The sequence below is a fragment of the Phodopus roborovskii genome, unplaced genomic scaffold, assembly GCF_943737965.1.
Source record: "Phodopus roborovskii unplaced genomic scaffold, PHOROB, whole genome shotgun sequence".
Classification (NCBI taxonomy): Eukaryota; Metazoa; Chordata; class Mammalia; order Rodentia; family Cricetidae; genus Phodopus; species Phodopus roborovskii.
In genome coordinates this window covers 3,116,797-3,138,855 of record NW_026126613.1, presented here as the reverse complement: position 1 = coordinate 3,138,855, position 22,059 = coordinate 3,116,797, and the positions used below count along the sequence as shown (strand labels likewise).

The following is a 22,059-nucleotide window of genomic DNA, read 5'->3' as shown; positions in this document are numbered from 1 at the left end:
GACCACACGCATAGTCAAAAATAAGACATCATCTTAAAAATAGTTTAAGGAGCTAAAAAGATGGCTTAGTAATTAAGAGCATCGGTAACTGTCGAGCGTTGGTGGCCCACGACTTTAATCCCAGCACTCGAGAGGCAGAGGCAGGTAGATCTCTGTGAGTTCGAGGCCAGCCTGGGCTACAGAGCGAGTGCCAGGCTAGGCTTCAAAGCAATACAAAGTTTCCCTGTCTCGGAAAAAAAAAAGAGAGAGAGAGAGAGAAAAGAGAGAGAGAAAGAGAAAGTATTAGTACCGTTTCCAAGGACCCAGGTTTCTTCTCCAATACCCACATAGTGATTCAACCATCCTATCCTAGTACACTTACAAGAAGCAGAACACTCACACATACAATAAAAGTAATAAATTAAAAATTCCAAAAGGACAAACAATTTGAGCATCTGAAACAAGTTAATGCAGTCTGTGGAAAATATGAGAACGGCTCACACTGCTGAAAATGAACACTCAAGAGAGGAAGTCGAGAGGGGCTGGAGTAAGAGAGACACAAAGGAACTGATTTGCTCAAGTTTCTCTCAAAGAGACCATGCTTCCCCTGCGATGAACTCATCTGTTTAAGAGCCAGTCTTGCCTGCCCACCTAATACATAAAGAGAAATTACTTCTCTGACTTTTGTTAAACTCAAGTGCAGGACGTAAAAACAAAGAAGGTGGCTGGCATGGGTGTTCTTTCCCAGGGCGATTCTAAATTAGTTTCAACCTACAACTGACCCTCACTTACATGTGCCACAGGCTTGAAGCTGACCTGCATCATCTTCACGTGACCAGTTGATTCAGATGAGACAGAAACCTGTCTGGCAAGAACTTTGAAAAAGCCAAGGCTTAAAAGGAACACAAAGGTAATAGACCCACCAGGGCACTGTTCAGACATTGCAACCTGCCCCAAGTGAAAATGTTCTCCCTTCGTTTGTCCTCCTTAAATCACCTAAAACATCAGCTTCCTGAGGTGAGGTCATTAACCTAGCACGATGGCCTATGGCATCATCATCACACACGCAAGCACGCACACATGCACGCACACACACACACTAAAAGGGAAGCAAAAAACGCTCAGTGGTTAAGAGCCCTTGTAGAAAACCTGGCTTCAGTACCCAGCATCTACATGGTGGCTCACAATTACCCATAATTCCAGTTCCAGGGGACCCAGCACACTTTTCTGTACTCTGTAGGCGCCAGACACACAGGCACTGAACATACATGCACGCGGGAAAAATACATACAATGAAAGTGAATTTTAAAAGGAAGATTAATTTAAAGGAAAGCATGTTTGGGGGCCAGGGGTGGCATGGCCCCCACATGAGCACAGTCTGAGCAAACCAGGGAAGGCCACTCTCAAAAGCAAAAAGGTAAGTGGAAGGAATTCCATTGTTATATTAAAGTTAGACCTTCATTACTTATCACCAACAAGATAACAATAGTTCTCTGGGCTCCACATAAGCCACCTCCAAAGTCCTCTGAGCATTAAGCCCAGACCTAGAGTGTGTGAGTAGGGATAGACCCCAAGCCAACCTCACTGTAAGCAATGTCCCCTAAGTTGGTCACTGTTTATTATAGGACTGAGACTTAAAGGAAGAACCTCACAGAGGTATACATTAGTAGTCTCAAATCCTACAGTATACATACTGTGTGTGTCTTCTTGTGACTGGGTTACCTCACTCAGGATGGTTTCTTCTAGTTCCATCCATTTCCCTGTGAATTTCAGGATCCCCATTGTGGTTTTCTGCTGAGTAGTCGTCCATGGTGTAAATGTACCACATTTTCTCAGTTCACTCTTCAAACACGGTATGTACTCACTCATATATGGATTTTAGACATAAAGCAAATGACTACTAGCCTACAATCCACACAGTCAGAAAAGCTATGAAACGAAGAGGACCCTAAGAGAGACGTGCATGGTCCCTGGAGAAGAGGAAAGGGACAAGATCTCCCGAGCAAATTGGGAGCATGGAGGGAGGGGAAGGGAGTTAGGAGAAAGAGGAGAGGAGAAGAGGAGGGGAGAGGTGGGCATGAAGGAGAAGGAAGGCTGAGACAGGGAAAGAATACAGAAGAACAAGAAAAGAGATGCCATAATAGAGGGAGCCATTATAGATTTAAGGAGAAATCTGGCCCTAGGCAAATGCCCAAAGATCTACAACGATGAACCTACCTAATAATCTAAGCAATAGTGGAGAGGCTACCTCTAATGCCCTTCCATGATAATGAGATTGACTACTGCCCTACATACCATCCTAGAGCCTTCATCTAGTAGCTGATGGAAGCAGAAGCAGACACCCACAGCTAAACATTGGGCCAAACTCCTGGAATCCGGTTACAGAGGGGGAGGAGTGATGAGCAAAGAAGTCAAGACCAGGCTGGAGAAACTCACAGAAACAGCTGACCTGAACAAGGGGGAGCTCATACACCCTAGTCTGATAGCTGGGAAACCAGCATAGGACCAACCCAGATTCCCTGAATGTGGGTGTTAGTTAGGAGGACTAGGAAGTCTATGGAGCCTCTAGTAATGGATCAGTATTTACCCCTAGTATAGGAATGGACTTTAGGAGCCCATTCCACACAGAGGGATATTCCCTCAGCCTAGACACATGGGGGAGGGACTAGGCCCTGACCCAAATAATTTGACAGACTTTGAAGACTCCCCATGGAAGGCCTCACCCTCCCTGGGGAGCAGAAAGTTAATGGCCTGGGATTTGGTGGGGGTGATAGGGAAGGATGGGAGGGTGATGTTAAAAAAAAAAAACTTTGTTTTAAATTTAAATTTAAAATAAAAAAACTACAATATAGAGCAGTGCTGTGGAATTGTCCTTTTGTACATCGTGAAGATTTCTCACTCAGATTGCTTTAATAAAAAGCTGATTGCTCAGCAGCCAGGCAAGAATTATAGGCGGGATAGCCAAACTGAGAGAATGACGGGAGAAGAAGGGCAGAGTCAGAGAGACGCCAACCAGCCACTGAGGAAGCATGATGGTAGAAAATGAGGTGACAAGCCATGATCCACAAGGCAAAGCAGGTAAGAAATAAGGGTTCATTTAAACATAAGAGTTAGGCAGTAACAGGCCTGAGTGAGCTATTTGATGAGCATTTATAATTTACATTAAGTCTTTGAGTCGGTTATTTGGGAGCACGCGATCAGATCAGGAAAACTCCACCTACAGAGCAGTCTCCCAACTAGCTCTGCTGAGGTGTATGAATTGTATTGCAATGGGCTTATCACCTCTGTCCAGTTGAGAGTCCAACATTGATAGAAATGCTGTATAATCTGCACAGTTCAAAGCAGTAAACACTAACCAACATAACAAGTGAGTACTACATACATATTATGCACATACTACATACATGTGGCTGTCTCGCTAAATTTTAAATGCATAACTAAAGAAGAAAGAAATTAAAGAAGACATCAGAAGATGGAAAGATATCCCATGCTCAGTAAGGTTAATAGTATGAAAATGGGCATCCTACCAAAATCAAGCTACAGATTCAATATGATCCTCTTCAAACTTCCAGCACTTTAATTTCACATAGAAATACAAAAGCCACAGGATAGCTAAAATAATCCTTAATTATAAAAGAACTGTTGGCAGTATCAGAACCCCCAATTTCAAGTTGTATTACAGAGCTACAGTAATAAAAACAGCACGTTGTTGTCATAAAAAGACACATTGACCAATGTGATCAAACTGAAGATCCAGACATAAATCCACAGACCTATAGACAACTGATTTTTTTTTTATACAAAGAAGCCAAAAATATACACAAGAAAAAGAAAAAAAATAGCATCTTCAACAAATGGTGCTAGTCAAATTGATTGACTGGATGTAAAAGAATGCATAATTATCACCCTACACAAAAATTCAACTCCAAGTATGTTAAGGAGTTCAACATGATGCCAGATACCCTGAATCTGGTGGAGGAGAAAGTGGTGAATGGTCTTCAACATATTGGCAAAGGAAAATGCTTTATGAAGAGGACACTGATAACGCAGGCACTAAGAAAACAATGAACAGTACCAGGCAGGGTGGCACATGCCTTTAATCCTAACACTCAGAAGGCAGAAACAAACAGATCTCCATCCATTGCAGGCTAGTCTGATCTACACTGTGAGTGCCAGGACAGCCAGGGTTGTGAAGAGCGACCCTGTCTTAAAAAACAAAACAAACAAAAAAAGAACAAGCAATTAATAAATAGAACCTCACGAAACTGGAAAACTTCTGAATGACAAAGGATACCATCAGTTTCTGTATGACAAAGGACACCATCATCTGGACAAAATGGAAGGCTATAGGCTATAGAATGGGATTTTTTTTTTTTTTTTTACCAATTACACATCCAGTAGAAGGGTAATACCAATATATATAAATATACATATAAAGAATTATAAAAACTGGACATGGAGAAAACAAATAACACAGTTAAAAATGGGGTACAGAACTAAACAGAGAATTCTCAAAATATGTAACAAAAGCAGCTGAGAAACACTTAAAGAAATGTTCAATATCCTTAGTTAAAGGGGAAATGCAAGTCAAAATTATTGGGAGATTTCATCTTACACCAGTCAGAATGGCCAAGATGAATAAAACAAATGACAGCTTGTAACGAGTACGGTTTTTTCCGCCTGCCGCCCGGTCTTGTCCTGCACCTGCGCCAGCCCCAAATAATAATGCTGGTGAGGTTATGGAATAAGAATATTAACCTCTCAGATATGTAGGTGGTAAAAAAACCTTTTCTCATTCTTTAGGCTGTCTCTCTGTCCAAATGACAGTTTCCTTTATTGATTATGGATCTTAGTCCCGGTGCTAACAATGTTTATTCAAAAAGTCTTTTCCTGTACAATGAGTTCAAGGCTATTCCCTTCTATTGGGTTTAGTGTAACTGGTTTTATGTTGAGATCTTTGATCCACTTGGACTTGAGTTTCATGCAGATTGATAAGTATGAATCTATTTAAACTCTTCTACATGTAAACCTCCAGTTTGACCAGCAACATTATTGAAGATTCCCTCTTTTTCAGTGTATATTTCTGTCTTCTTTAGAAAAAAATCAGATGGCCATAGGTGTGTGGATTTATGTCTGTATCTTCAATTCAATTCCACTGATTGATGTATCTGTTTTGTGCAATAATATCCTGTTTTATTGCTATACCCAGGTAATACAACTTGGAATCAGGAATGGTGAGACCTCCAGTAGTTCTTTTATTATTCAGGATTATTTTAGCTAGCCTTGGTTTTTGCTTCTCCATATAAAGTAGAGAATTGTACTTTCAAGGTGTGTGAAGAAATGTGTTGGAATTTATAGGGATTGCATTGAATCTGTAGATTGCTTTTGGTAGGATGGCAATTTTTACTATGTTAATCCTAATGATCCATGAGCATGGGAAATCTTTCCATCTTCTGATATCTTCTTCAATTCTTTCTTCAAAGACTTGAGGTTTTTATCATACCAGCCTTTCGCTTGCATAGTTAGAGTTACCTCAAGACCTTTTCTATTATTTGAAGCAATTGTGAAAGGTGTTGTTTCCCTCATTTCTTTCTCATTCTGTCATTTGTATATAGAAGCCCTATTTTTTTTTTCTTGGATCCAGACACTTTGCCGAAAGTACTTATCGTCAGCTCCAGGAGTTCCCTGGTGGAATTTTTAGGATCACCTATGTATACCTTCATATTACCTGCACATAAAGATACTTCGAGTTCTTCCTTTCTAATTTTATCTCCTTGGTCCCCTTCAGTTGCTTTATTGCTCTATCCACGACTTCAAGTACTATATTGAAGAGGTATGGAGAGAGTGGAAAGCCTTGTCTTGTTCCTTATTTTAGTGGAATTACTTTGAGTTTCTCACCATTTAATTTTATGTTGACTATAGGCTTGCTGTAATTTGCCTGTATTTATGTTTAGGTATGTTCCTTGTATCCCTGATCTCTTCAAGACTTTAATCATGAAAAGGTATTAGATTTTGTCAGACTTTTTCAACATCAAATGAGATGAATGTTTTTTTTTCCTTCAGTTTGTTTATATGATGGGTTGCATTTACTGATTTTCATATATTGAACCATCCTTGCATGTCTGGGATGAAGCCTACTTCAGCATGGTGGATGATCTTTTTGATGTGTTCTTGGATTGGGTTTGCAAGCATTGTGTTGAGTATATTTGCATCTGTGTTCATAAGGGGAATTGGTCTCTAATACTTTCTTTACTGGGTCATTACGTGGTCTATATATCAGGGTATATGGGACCTCATACAATGATTTGGGTCAATGCTCCATCTATTTCTAAGTTATGCAGTAATGTGGAGTACTAACATTAAATATTATTTGAAAGTCTTTATAATTTTGCTCTAAAACTGTCTGGCCCTGAGGGAGAGGGGAGAGATGGTGGTGGTTGTTGTTTTGGGTTGGGGAACTTTTAATGATTGCTTCTATTTTACTAGGGGTTATAGGTCTATTTAAATTGTTTATCTGCTTTCGATTTAACTTTGATAAGTAGTACCTATTGAGAAAGATACCAATTCTTTTAGATTTTCCAATTTGGTGGAACACAGGTTTTTAATGATTCTCTGGATTTCCTTGTGTCTGTTGCTATAATACCCTGATGTTTCTAATTTTATTCATTTGGATATTCTCTCTGTCTTCTAGTTAGTTTGGATAAAGATTTGTCTATCTATTTGATTTTCTCAAGGAATCAACTCTTCGTTTCATTGATTCTTCTCGAATTGTTTTTATTTGTCTGTTTCTATGTTATTGCTTTATCCCCTGAATTTGATTATTTCTTGCTGTGTATTCCTTTTGGATGCGAGTTCTTCTTTTTGTTCTGAACCTGACAGAAGAGAAAGTAGAGGAACAACCTTGGACAAATTGGCACAGGAAATAACTTTCTGAACAGAACACAAATTCTGAACAGATCAAAAAGTAACAAATGGAACCCCATGAAACTGAAAGCTTCTGTAAAGCAAAGGACACCATCAATAAGACAAAGCAGAAACCAAGAGAGACAGCCACAGGTCTCACTCAACCTCATGGTCAAGCTGTTCCTGAGCAGCAGAGTTTGGGATCCTTTGTTTGCACTGCTGGAGTTCTGCTTCTACTCTCAAAGCCATTATAACATGAGATCTTCAGAATCCCGTTTACTAAGTACCTACTGTGGCCTGTTTGTGCTGGTATATCTTGTGCAGCTGTAATAAGCTCCCTCTTTATGTAATATAAATGCAAACCTATCCAAATTACACCTGACTTTTCCATGGAAACTCTGAAGGCCAGAAGGTTCTGGATAGATATTCTACCAACACTAAGAGACCACGTATGCCAACCCAGACTACTATACCCAGCAAAGCTTTCAATCATTATAGATGGAGAAGCCAATATATTCCATGACAAAACCAGATTTAAACAATGTTTATAACTAATCCAGCCCCACAGAAGGTTCTGGAAGGAAAACTCCAACCCAAGGAAGTCAACTATATCCACAAAAACACAGGCAATAAATAATCCCATTTTACCAATAGCCAAAAGAAAAATTGGGGGAAATCCACACATAATACCACCCAAAACAATCAAGAATTAACAATCAATGGTTCAATGGTCATTAATACCCTCAATGTTAATGGCACTACTCAGCTGAAATATATATATATATATATATATATATATATATATATATATATATATATTCCTGAAATTCCCAGGGAAATGGATGGAACTAGAAGAAACTATCCTGAGTGAGGTAACCCAGTCACAAAAATACAAGCATGATATATACTCACTCATATATGGATTTTAGACACAGAGCAAAGGTTTACCAGCCTAAAATCCACACTGCCAGAAAAGCTAGGAAACAAAGATGACCCTAAGAGAGACATATATGATCTCCCAGAGAAGGGGTAAGGGACAAGATCTCCTGAACAAATTGAGAACATGGGGGGAGAGAGAGGGAGTTAGGAGAAAGAGAAAGGGAGAAGAGGAGGGGAGAGGAGGACATGAGGGAGCAGGAAAATTGAGTCAGGGAAAGAATAGAGGAGAGCAAGAAAAGATATATCATAATAGAGGGATCCATTATAGGTTTTAAGAGAAATCTGGCATTAGGAAAATGTCCAGAGATCTACAGCTAACAATCTAAGCAATCATGGAAAGGCTAACTTAAATGCCCTTCTCTGATAATGAGATTAGTGACTACCTTATATGCCATCGTAAAGCCTTCATCTAGCAGCTGATGGAAGCAGAAGCAGATGTTAGTTAGGAGGACTGGGAAATCAATGGGGCCTCTGGTAGAGGATCAGTATTTATCCCTAGTGTACAAATGGACTTCGGGAGCCTATTCCACATGTGTCTGCCTAGACACATGGAGGAGGGCCTAGGATGTGCTTCAAAATGTGACAGACTTTGAAGATCCCCCATGAAGGTCTCACCCTCCCTGGGGAAGAGAAAGGGGATGGGATGGTGGCTGGGGGGGGGGGACAAGGAGGAGGGGAGGTTGAGGGAACTGGGATCAACATGTAAAACAAGATTGTTTAAAATTTAAATTAAAAATATTATCATAAAAAAGAAATATGGAGAGAGAGAGAGACAGAGAATCTACATTGAATTCTGTGAGAGAGATGCTCCCTAACAGTAGCTCATTCTGATCCTGGTGGAGATGGCCCCAGGCTACAAAAGCTTTCTCTGGAGTAGACAATCAAAAGCCTCTTTGTAAATTGTTTGGATATATAGAAAAAAAAAATATTTGTTCTTAGGAGAAACATAAATAATAGGATGTTTCAGTCTTTCATATATCGATAACAAAAATGCCATGATTTGTGCTAATGTTAAAATCAGTATTGTATCTTCCAAAGTCAGTCTTGTTAGACATAGAATAACATCTATGTAGACACAGATAACATCTACATTCTGGTTCATGGTGACACAGGGTTTCTCTGTGTAACCTAGCTGTCCTAGCACTCAATCTGTAGACTATCAGGCTGGCCTCAAACTCAGAGATCCACCTACCTTGGTGTGCCTGGAACTCTCTATGTAGGCCATGCTTGCAATGAAAGTCTACCCATATTTTTGGCTGCTCCACAATCTACATATGTGGGTTAAATAAAACCCAAGTAATACTCAGAATAAAAACACTGGGCCACAGGGTTGGTTGCTGCATGCTTAGATTGTCTTCAATAAAAGGAGAAATAGAGACCCTGGAGCAGTTTTCAGTAGTCGTAGTGACCTAATGAAACCACAAAGTCCCTGTCTGCTGGTCAGCCTGGGTGTTCTTTTCACTGAGTACAGTTTTTTTTTTTTTTTTGGTTTTTTGTTTGTTCTTAACCCAGCTCTGACTTCTGTGTTTCATGTGGTTATCATCCCCAGTATAGAGACTAGAGGATCCTGGGTAGGAGACAGAAAAACTGGATCAAAGACACATTGACCATGTTTGTCTAAGTGTCTCCTCAGCTCTTACACCAGAACTATGGTCTCCTCCCCTGGCTGGCCCAAGTGCATGATGGGAGAAGAAGAGTTCCATTAGCATCTATCCGGGGGTGGGGGTGGGGTGGGGGGGGTTGTCTAGGGCACAGATCCTAGCAATACACACTCATTCTTCCCTCCCGTCAATTCCCCTTCTCTCCCAGAAAGTGCATGGCTCCAGTGTAGATAGGGGGTGGTAATGTTTGGGGAACTAAACACACTCCCTGACACTTAATTTGAACTGAGGTATCTCAAAGTTTATGAACAAATGTTTGTTTTCTTTCAGATCTCCAGTCTTTGATTTGAGTTTGATTTTGTTGTCATGGTGTCCAGGACCACAGGTATCCTTGAGAGCCTCTTGTTCCTCCCAGGTTTGTGTGCTTTAATTATTTTCTTCAGCCTTTGTCCTGAAATTCACATAGACATAGACATAGACATAGACATAGACATAGACATAGACATAGACATACATACATACATACATACATACATACATATATATATATATATACCATTTTCAGATTGTCAGTGTGTAATACATCTGAAGAGCTGTACGGGTGGCTATCAGGCTATCAGGCTATGTCCACACAAGATATCCATTTATTTACACAAACATTCCTTACAATACCATGCTATTATAAATACTGCAGTAATCTCAAGCCAGGCAGGGGTGGGGCATGGCAAGCCTTTAATCCTAACACGCAGGATGCAGAAGTAGTCAGATCTCTGAGTTTGAGGCCAGCCTGGTCTACAGAGTGAGTTCCAGGACAGCCAGGGCTACAGAGTGAGACCCTGTCTTGAAAAAAAAAAAAAAAATATTAGAATGTAATGCGGTTAAATAAGGATCTGGATAAACAAATAGGCCGAATAGATGTTTATTCAGGGAGAAATAACTTAAAACCTAGACAGATGAACACCAGGAAATTCAACCCGATCCTCTCCTGTCCAAGTCACGCCAGAAAGAGAATGCCTTTCCTGGCCCTCTCCGACTTCCTTCCACAGGTCACTCCGCCCATCGCTCCACCCCCAATGGGCGTGGTCAGTGCCACAGAACTATCTCACTACAAGAATGACCTCATGTGAGGAGACACGGAACAGTGGCAGCAAATGCCACAGGCTTCCACTGGAAACTCCTGTCCCATGCCGGGTGCTTCAAGCGGGACTCGTGTCCCTCTGGAAGTCCTTCAGCTGTGGCAGGCCAGGAGGATAAGAGAGTGGATACCACTGTTGGGAGTTCTAGAAGGCCCTTGAGAGCTTCTGACAGCTTCTAGTGCTGACAGTCAGGCATGTATGAACTTGGCAATGGTGCCAGAAACCCAATGGTCGCTGGAGCCAAGTCACACAAGGTGGCCAGTCTCAAAGTCCCTTTGCTGATGGGATCAGCGCAGAAGCTTGAGGTGCCTGTCTCAGGAGCATGGCTGTGTGCTTCTGGCATCACCTCCAAAGTTCCAGCTTTGTTTGTTTTGTTTGTTTGTGTATTGTTCCAGCAGACATCAGTTTTGCAGAATCTGGGTTCACAACTTAAGATTGGTTAACATATCAGAGCCACCTTGGGGTTTATCAGAGCCACCTTGGGGTTTATCAGAGCCTGCCTTAGGCTTGGCTCATATCAGAGCCACTTTGTGGCTGTCTCCTTATCTTGTCAACATTACATTATTCCAAATCACACCTAGTATGTTCCTGATGATAACTCTATTAACTACTTTCACAGTATTGCACAACTAACCACCACTATCTGTCTCTAGATCCCCAGTCCTCCAGAATGATTTTTGTTTTTGTTTTTGTTTTTTTCTTGAAAGCGTAAAACTCTAGGTAGCTTGGTAGTAGAAAGTTACCCAGCATGAACAAAGCCACTAGTTCAATTCCCAGCACTTAAGTTTTGTTTTGTTTTTGTCATTTTGGCACAAGCCACAAATTAGAGTCATCTGGGCAAGGGAATCTCAATTGAGAAAATGTCTCCATCAGATTAACTACAAGCAAGTCTGTGGGGGAGCACTTTCTTGATTAAGACTGATTAATGATTGATTAATGATTGATGTGGTAGATCCCAGCCCATTTTTGGTGGTGCCACAGCTGGGAAGAAGGCTCTGGGTTGTACAAGAAAGTAATCTGAGCAAGGCTTAAGACTCAAGTCAGGGAACTTTACTCCTCTGTCATTTTGAAAGCAAACTAGAACAAGGATAAAGTTGAACCTCTGCACCCACTAAACAATAATCTCCCCATTTACCTCTACCCCAAGACCCTGACAACTATCATTCTACTCTCCATCTCCATGGCATGTTTCTGAATGGCCATCTAGATCCTTTTTCCTCTTTTATTTTTCCCAGTTACACTTATTGTTATGTGACAGACACTGCTTGCCTTTTTCTTCTGCTGGAATATCAGATAACTGAGTACAGGACTTTACTTACTTTCATTTGTTACTCTGTCCCTAGAACATAACACAGTTCCTGCCAAGTTCAAGAGCACAATAGGTGTTAGAAACAATGAAGTTCAATGGGAAACACACACATTTGCCAATATCCTGATCCAAGGGATAGTCTGTCCCTGATGATGCACAGTCTATCAGTTCTTTGCTAGTTTCTCAACTATCAGTCCTCTACTAGTAAACCATTCTTGGTGTCACCTTATTAAGGCTTCCTGTCTTTTGCCATCACTTCAGCTTTTTAGTTCCCTTTCTCTGACACACCCTGAACAGTGCTTTCTCCGGTTTGTTGATGTCTCGAGACATGTGGACATATTGGCTCTTTCTATCTAGCCATGCTGATTGGTTTTATCTTTCGTGCACAAATCAAATTCCTGGAATAGAGATAAGCTATTTCTCTCCAATTAAAAGCCAATAACAACTCAGTGGTTATTTAATGACTTGATGGTTTCTTATGCCCAGTTCCTTGTACTGGAATGATGATGAAACAAATGTATTGTGCAAATACATAAATTGCATTATAGGAAATGCAATGGCAAGAAGTGAGAGAAGAGCTAATTAGGATATTTATATGAAAGAAAGAAGCAACAGTTCTTTGCTGCTGAGGAGTTTCCTTGGAGATGGTGTAACTAGAGTTTTTTAGGGTAAAAGCCTGGGCTTTTTGTAGCCTTAGGAAGCAGGGATCACATATGCATCTCTGATATGTCAATCAAAGAGACGGGTAATTGTTAAAAAACAGAAAGATTGATTGAATGTGGCCTGGTTGAGAAGAAAGTCAAATAAAGGGGTCCTAAGGCCCTCAGTCTGTTTTGGGGAGTACTGACACAAAGCTGGGTTTAAATAGAGGACGAATTGGAGGGGTGGGGCTAGAAGCGTGTGTAATTGAGCAGTCTTAGCTCAGTTGTGGTCAGGTTATCATTGCTTCAATTCTGGTTCTTCAAAATGGTCCACATTTGAGGGGACCAGTCTCAGGAGATCATTACTTTTACTCTACGATCGGCATCATCATAGATAACTGTCTCATGGAGAAGAAATCTGTCCTATGAGGTTCTTTAGTTGGGGAATCCAAGGTGACTGTGGATTTCAGACAATGACCTAACTCAGTACCTCTGAGCTTGAAGGAGGAAAAGATAGGTTAGACAAACACCCGCTGAGGACGGAGAGTGTGACTGAATGAGTCTAGGGCATGTTTCTGCTGTAGCTGAAAATAGGGTAAGGATAGTGAGCCTGCTTTAGTTTCTGTGGTGAAAATCAGGTTCCTAAAATAGCAAAGACTCCTACTGTGCAGAGTTAACTCCAATGGAAGGGAGTTCAGATGCTGGCATTATATGTAAATACTGGAGAGTTCTGTTGCTGCAAAGGGGCACCGTGACCAAAGCAACTCTTATAAAGGAAAGCATTTAATTGGACCTTGTTTACAGTTTCAAAAGTTTAGTCACGGCAGGAAGCAGGGAGAAACGCAGGTAGACATGGTGTTGGAGAAGGAGCTGAAAGTTCTACATTAGGATCCACGGGCAGCAGGAAGAGAGAAACACGGGGCCTGGCTTGAGCTTCTGAAACCATCAAGCCCCACCCCCACTGACACACTTCCCCCAACAAGGCCACACCCACTCCAATAAAAGAAGTGCCACTCCCTAGTGGCCAAGCATTCAGATCTATGAGCCTAAAGGGGCTATTCCCATTAAAGCCAGCACATGCTTGTCTCACATGCCATCCCAGCCTGTGTAGTTATCTTTCATCCTCACCTGAAAGACTCGGCTCATCTCTAGGTGAAGTACGGTCCATCTTTTCATGTTCTCAGAGAATTCATCCTACACACATACCCTGCAAGTCAATTCACCTGACTATTTATTGTCTGTGCCCCTTGCTAAGAGATGTCCTTAGGATAGGACTTTGTCATCTCTACACCTCACTACCTGAATATTCAATAAATATTTGACGATGGAATAAACACTATCTGAACACAAAACATGGACGGATTTCATTGGTCAGATAAAATAGACTGTAAGACCACCTAATGGGACCATTCTGTGGATTCAGAGAAAGATTTTGGGGGAATCAAACTGTCAAGGCTGTCTCTCTGATGGCAGGAACAGCAGTCAGGTGGGAAGCAGTCAGATTTTATATGACAGTCAGCAGGTGGCTCTGTGAGCTGATTCCAGAGGCTCTGGTTAACTGGGAGCTAGATGTTTAAGGTAGATGACCATTGGAAGAAATTCATATTTTAGTTTTTCTTTGTTTTTCACTACAGGGGATTCCACCTATGACCTTCCTTACACAAGAATACATCATTGAACTACATCACCTGAATGAAATATTATTTAATTTAAATAACTGTTTGATTTTAGATTTTATTTATTTATTTGAGACAGTATTTCACTTAATAACCTTCACTGGCCTTGAACTTACTATGTAAATCAAGCTGGCTTTGAACTTGCAGAAACCTGCCTGCCTCTGCCTCCTGAGTCCTGGGATTGAAAGTGTGTGCCACTACACTAGGTGGTAATGAGTATTTTAAACAAAGGAAGTAAAGGTTCATGTTTTGTTAACATTCATATCTCTGAACCAAAATAAGTTTAGAAATCAAGAGACAGAAAACATTATGAAAATAATCTTATAATGAATAAAAACATATGTTTTGTCATTTACACATAAAGTTTAATTCCTGTTTGTAAAGCTCTACAAGAGTAATGTATGCTGAAGGATGGAAAGTTAGGTGTGCAGGCTCTGTCATCACAACATAAGAGATAGTAGTAATAAAGAGATGTGGCACATTTACTTAATGTAAATCTTGCATGACACGAGAGTCTTCAGAAATGAAGGTGGGAAACGCAGGGAAAATTGAGTATTTTTATAAATCATCATGCAGAAGATTGTAGGACAAAATAGTATTATCTAGTGGCAGCAAGCCTCACAGGACCTGTGTGTCAGATTCCTTGTCTAAGCACAGCTTTCTGGTTAGAGAATTCTTGTATGTATGTCTGCTTTAGGGAATAGAAGTTGAAAAACAGCCTTCCTGTCATTGCAGTTTATTTCATCTTAAAATACTCAGTAGGGTCAGATAAGGTGACACATGCCTTTAATCCCAATACTTGGGAGGCAGAGGCAGGTGGATCTCTGTGAATTACATGGTCTACAGAGTGAGTTTCACAGCTAAGCAACGAAGGGTGTCTCAGCCAGGGTTTCCACTGCTGTGATAAACACAGCTGCAATCAAAGCAGCTGAGGAGGAAAGGGTTTATTTGGCTTACATGTCCACACTGTAGTCATCACCAAAGTAAGTCAGGGCAGGAACTCAAGCAGGGCAGGAACCCAAAGGCAGGAGCTGATGCAGAGACCATGGAGGGGTGCTGCTTACTGACTCGCTCCCCATGGCTTGCTCAGTCTGCTTCCTTATCCAGGACCACCAGCTCAGGGATGGTAGCACCCACAATGGGCCAGGCCCTCCCCCACCAATCACTACTTAAGAAAATGCCCTAGAGGCTTGTGTACAGCCTAATCTTGTGGTGGCATTTTCTTGACTGAGGCTCTCTCCTCTCCAATGACTCTAGCTAGCTTTTGTCCAGTTGACGTAAAACTACCCAGCACACAGAGCGAACATTAAGCCCCGCTCCCCTCAGTCCCTGTTCTTGCTGCTTCAGTGATGGACTATGTGAGGACATGTAAGCCAAACAAAACTTTTCCTCTTCAAGTGGCTTCTGGCCACTTGAATGGAAATCACTTCAATGGAAATCAAACTAAGATCGTTTTGTTTCCTTGGGTTTTAAAAGTTGATTTTAAAAAATTGAAATCTTATATGCATGCCTGGTGCCAGCAGGAGTCAGAAGAGGGTGTTGGATCCCCTGGAACTGAAATTACAGATGATTGTGATCCACCATATGGTCGCTAGAAACCAAACCCAGGTCCTCTGCAAGGACAGCAAGTGCTCCTAACTGTAGAGCCACCTCTCTAGTCCTGTGTTCTCATTTTTTTGAATCAAGGTCTCATTATATAATCTCTGCTAGTCTAGAACTCAGTATGTAGACCACGATGACCTTGGGTTCTGGATTGTCCTCCTAAATTCAGGGATTATATGCATGTATCGTCATGACCAGCTTTAAAACTTTTTTTTTTTTATGTTTTCCCAGTATGCCTCAGTGACTGACTGTGTGACCACACAGACTTTTTCACCCAAAACTGAAAACTGTTTTCTCCCCTCCTGTAATTTCTCTTTAGATCATATTTTCTCCAAGATGGGAGCTATTTTGTGCACAGATTCTGATCTATCTAATATTCTCAACAACTTCTTTATTTAAAGTATTGCTGGACATGGTAATTCAGGCCTATAGTCACAAGCTTTGGGGCCCAGGAAGTTTGAGTCATGCCTGGATGATGTAGCAAGACCTTCTTTAGGTGCTGGGGGTGGGGAGCTTGTTAACTACTTTAAGATTATATCTGTCTCCATAATCCACAACTGTTAAAATTCTGTGCACGTGCTACTGGAGACAGTGCTCAGCGGTTAAGATCACTGGCTACTCTGGCAGAGGACGCAGGTTCCATTCCCAGCACCCACATGGCAGCTCACAACCATCTGTAACTCCAGTTACACACACAGCCACATGCAGGCACACACACACACCTGCACACAATTTAAAAATGATAAATTACATCTTTTAAAAAGTCTCTACAAAGGTTCGAGATATGGATCAGTAGTTAAGATCACTGGCTCTTCTGGCAGAGGACCTGGGTTCAGCGTCCAACACCCTCATAGTGGCTAATGTTTGTCTGCAGTTCCAGTTTCAGAGGACTGGGCACCCTCTTCTGGTCTCCAGGGGTTTTCAGTGTGAAGATCGCAGTAACTCAGGGTTGAGGAGATGGCATAGTGATTAAGAGTACTGCTGTTCTTGTAGAGGACCCAGGTTCAATTCCCAGACTCACATAGTGTCTCATATCTGTCTCTAACTCCATCGAGTTCCAGGAAATCCAGGCACCAGACAGGCATGTGATGCACAGACATACATGCAGACAAACCACCAATACATAAAAAATAAAAACAAATAGTAAGTCCAACATTTTTTTGAGGGAGTAGAAAAGAAAACTTTGAGGAAAAAGGCCTCAAAGTTATATCTTTATTCAATGTTTTTTTTTTCAAGTTTTGGTTCTAGATTTACAATGCTGTTTATGTCCCATGTGTGGCAGAACAGGGCTAGAAGGCCTTGACCATGAACTGGACCAAAGGAATGTGAACACTTCAAAGAAAAAGCAGCCAGTCAACCAACCAACAAAAGCAGGTAGTAGTGATTCAGGACCTTGGACAGAGACACGTGCAGGCGCACTGCCTATTTCCCAGTAGGGAAAGCATCTGTCAATGCCTGTAGCAGTGACTGGAACCAAACATTTGCACCTTTAGAAAGTCAACTGCAGAGACCAATATGGCACCTATGGGACTGAGATAGAAGAACGCTCAAGGCTGTAAAGGAACGGACAAGTTAAAACAAATAATGAGCATAACATTAGCCAAGTGTAGATAAAGCCGAAGAGGGGAGGCACAGAGCTGAGGAGAACTTCCAGACTGAGGAGAAAGCATGCAGGTCCTCACACAGTGCATAGGTGGGAAGGTCTTCCTCCCTTAGGGCTGAGTTCAGCTTAAATAGTTTAAATTCCCAAGCGCACAGTGCATCCCATGACAATGAAACCGAGGTTGAAGACTATGATCTGTGTGGACAAGGATGAGCTGGCAGATTTTCAGGGCTCCGGTGAGTGAACAGTGCTGGACAGATGCTACTGAAAACACCTGTGGCCTCGGGCCCCAGGCTCCCTTTGGTCTTGATGTATGGAAACAGGTGCCTTAACTCACCATCAATTATTTTGCACTATTCCAGAGGAGATAAAGAAAAAACAGATAATGAAACCATGTGTGGAGGCATAAGCCTACCAATCCAGCGCTTGGGAAACCAAGTCAGGGGGTTCACAAGTTCAAGGCCAGGCTTGGCTGTGGGTTGTATAATGGGATCCCCATGTCAAAAATAAACTTTAGACAGTAGGAGGCATGAAACAAAGCAATAACTCAGTAGTTAAGACTCATTGTCCTTTTTAGAAGACTTCAATTCAGCTCAAAAGCCACTTGTAATTCTAGCTTCTGCTGGCCTCTACCATACCGGAACACATGTGGCATATACCCACACATACCGAATAAATAGAAATGAAACAAAAGTTAGCAATTCAAGGTAAGAAAAGTCGAGCATGGGAACCCTGATGAGTGAAGGCAAGGCTATGTCTCCTCTCCTTAGCTATTTCACATTCCTTCTTTTTTTTTTTTTAACCCCTCAAGAGTCATGTGAGGAGAATTCTAAGTGTCTGTGAGAGAGCACTCCAAGAAAACAAGGCAAGAAGAGTCTTGTGACCGGTTTCTTCAAAACACAGAATTGTTCTTGAAAAGTATTTTCATGCTCCCTCCGGGTGTAGCAGATAGGAATGAGTTTTGTTTTGTTTTGTTTTGTTTTGTTTTCAGATTACTCTTTATTGCTTGATGTGGGTATTCAATTAAATGCTTAAATTATCCCTTTTTTTTTTCAATTAAATGCTTAAATTATCCTTTTTTTGCCCCTGAGGAAAAAGCATGTTGCTACCACCTGTAGCTTATCCATTTATGATTGCAGGCACCTTGAACTCGTAAGGACTTTACTCATGTGGCGTTTCTTAGCCATCAGAATGTAAACTGTCTGAGGCTCTGAATGAAGTTGGCTATTGCTGGAGACTTTGGCATTCTTCATTTACCAGCTCCATCCTCCCAGGTCCCATGGCCCTTAGACAGAAAAATACCATCTCTCACCCAGGACAAGAAGGGAATCTACACAATCTCATGTATATGTGTGAATAAACATTTTTATAAGAAACAGTCCAAGAGCACTGGCCAGCTGGGGTGGTCACTTTGTGCACCTTAGCACTTGGGAGACAAAGGCAGGTCTCTGGGAGTCAGAGGTCAGCCAGGTCTATGTAGTGAGTTCCAGGCTAGCCAGAGCTATGTAGTGAGATCCTGTCTCAAAAATAATCAGCACCTTTTTTTCTTTTTCATAGAGTATGAATTAAGAAACTGCAAAGTCAAGTTCACCAAGTTAGCAAAGATACAAGATGTGAGACTTTGTGCCAGCTTCATTTTTCAGCATTACTGAGATGGGTCATAAATACTAATGCTATGGTACTACAGTAACACTCCATGGACCTCTGTGATGGATCTTGCTATGGTGCAATCAGATGAGACATCTCGCCAGCCCTTCATTATTTTTGTTAATTGTCTTATAGTGCTACAATTAAATCCAAGATGTCTCACATGCCAAACACTCTTAAGATACAATCTTCAATGTGCCCCCCCTTTTTAGCAGTAACTTAAAATACAAGCCTAATCCTTAATGAATGATTTCTTTGAAAATAGACATTAGCAAGGGGCGGAGCCTGCGGAGCAAGATGGCAGCCACCAGGCCCTTGTCCCTAACGGCTGCGGCATTCAGGGTGGTCATTCCCTGGCCGCGGGGCAGGCTCCTCACATCTTCTCCCGGGCTTTTGACCCGGTGGGAAGCCATGTCCTCCATTCCAGAGGCTGGCGAGGGACAGATGCGCCTCACAGACAGCTGCGTCCAGAGGCTTCTGGAAATCACCGAAGGGTCAGAATTCCTCAGGCTGCAGGTGGAGGGAGGTGGATGCTCCGGATTCCAATACAAATTTTCACTGGATACAGTTATTAACCCTGACGACAGGGTATTTGAACAGGGCGGGGCGAGAGTGGTGGTTGACTCTGATAGATTGGCCTTCGTGAAAGGGGCCCAGGTGGACTTCAGCCAAGAACTTATCGAAGCTCATTTCAAGGTTGCTCCTGTGGGTCATCCTTCTCTATCAAAATCTGACACAATGACAGATGATCCTTGTACCAGTATGAAAAAACTGGAATAGTAGAATTCTATAGGTTTCTTTCTTATCATGTCTCGTTCTCGTTTTATTTAATTTAATCCGGGAGTGTTTTGTTCTACCACTATTGATTATGGAACAGGAAACTTGTAGTCTTGGCCACAGTACAAATGTTAAGGCCAAGTCCAAATGCTGTGACCTCAATTTTAATCACTGGGTGGAACCCAGTATAATTTGTGGCACCTCCAAATCTCCAAAATTTGGAGTTAACATCTCTACCTTCAGAGTTGTTTGTATATATGTGTATAGCTATGTATAAAGCATCATCTTAAACTGTTCCTTACTGTATTTTCACTTAGGATCACAGTTTGAGTAGCTAGAACACCAGTAACCAGAATCAATGAGAACGGCAAATGGAATATTCTTTTTTCCTTCCTCCCTTCCTTTTTTCCATCCTTCCTTCCTCCCTCCCTCCCTCTCTCCCTCCCTCTCTCCCTCTCTCCCTCCCTTCCTCCCTCTCTTCCTCCCTCCCTTCCTCCCTCCCTCCATTCCTCCCTCCCTCCCTTCCTCCCTCTCTCTCTTCCTCCCTCCCTTCCTCCCTCCCTCCCTTCCTCCCTCCCTCCCTTCCTCCCTCTCTCTCTTCCTCCCTCCCTCCCTTCCTCCCTCCCTCCCTCCCTCTCTCCCTCTCTTCCTCCCTCTCTTCCTCCCTCCCTCTCTTCCTCCCTCCCTCTCTTCCTCCCTCCCTCCCTCTCTTCCTCCCTCTCTCCCTCCCTTCCTTCCTCCCTCTCTTCCTCCCTCCCTCCCTTCCTCCCTCCCTCTCTTCCTCCCTCCCTCCCTCTCTTCCTCCCTCCCTCCCTCTCTTCCTCCCTCCCTCCCTCGCTTCCTTCCTTCCTCCCTCCTTCCTTTCAACAGAGTCTTATAGGTAGCCCTAGTTCTGAACTCTCAATTTCCCTGCCTCAGCCTCTTAGATATATTACTACCAAACCTGGTTTTGGTTTGTCCCTTTTTCTTCGTCACTTTTCTCTTTCTTTTTTTATTTTTTGTGGTTGCACCCTCCCCCCGCCCCCCCCCCACACTCTTTGGACCCAGGGCATTGTACCTGCTAGGCAAGCACTCTAGCACCACGGTTCTCCTATCAGTCACACTGGAGTCACATATCAGATATCCTGCATAGCAAATATTTACATTATGATTAATAACAGAAGCAAAATTGCAGGTATAAAGTAGCAAAGAAAGTAATGTTCTGATTGGTGTGTCACCACAGCATGAGGAGTTATGTTAAAGAACCGCAGCATTCGGAAGGGTGGGAACCACAGTTCCAGCACTTGGATTATATTTATCTGGAGACAGAGTCTCCCTCTGTAGTTCAGGCAGGCCTTGAACTTTCAGTCCCCCAGTCTTGGTATCCCAATTAGTTGGGATGACAGGCCTGTGTCACCAGCCCAGCTTTATTGAACTCTTTGAATGTGAGGGATTTATTCTTGTGTCCTATGAAGCCCATTTTCCACTTAATGATATTACAGGGAAAATATGTTATATTGTCTTACTCGTGAATCTGCTTGGTTTTATAAAAACAAGAGATTTTCCCTCAGCACCCCCCCCCAAACAAATTTGGCCAGACCCCTGTTGATATCTGAATTACTTGAAAAATAGCCTTTCTATTCCATGCCTATAGAGGTTGTTTCTATAGTCTGTGACCATTTAGTATTTGAATTCATGTTCAATATATTGCTTTACCTACCTTATTATATAAAATATCTTTGGTTTTATGCATAAAGGAAGTGGTTCCTTCATTATTTGTAGCTAATAGAAAGGACTTTCTTTTCAAGAATGGATTAAGTATAATATGACTAGTAAAATTAAAAAAAAAAAAAAAAAGAAAATAGACATTAGCTACATTTAGGCCATAAAACCTTGTGATGATATTTTGTTTATGAGTTGTTAAAGCTTGCCTAAAGATCAGAGTGCAAAGCTAGCCACAGCCATAGAGGTTAGACAGTAGTGGCACACACCTTTAACCCCAGCACTCAGGAAACAGATGGACCTCTGTGGGTTCAAGGCCACCCAGGACTACATGAGGGTGAATCTGTCTAAAAGAGAAGCAGAGCTCACACCTTTGATCCAGCCCTTGGGATGACTCCCTTAATCCCAGCATTGGGAGGTCAGGGCAGGAGTACTATGGCTGGGCGAGAGAGTATGAGGTGGGAGGAGATGGGAATGTATTTCAGTCTCAGTGAATCTCAGGAGCAGCGCTGTCTGGAGATGCAACCAGAGGCTCAACGGATCGC

General features: G+C 42.0%; 1 pseudogene; it reads left to right on the top strand.

Annotated features, from left to right (window-relative positions):
* Positions 1 to 19,313: 19,313 nt before the first annotated feature.
* Positions 19,314 to 19,858, top strand: LOC127237774 (iron-sulfur cluster assembly 2 homolog, mitochondrial-like; annotated as a pseudogene).
* The last annotated feature ends 2,201 nt before the right edge of the window (positions 19,859 to 22,059 follow it).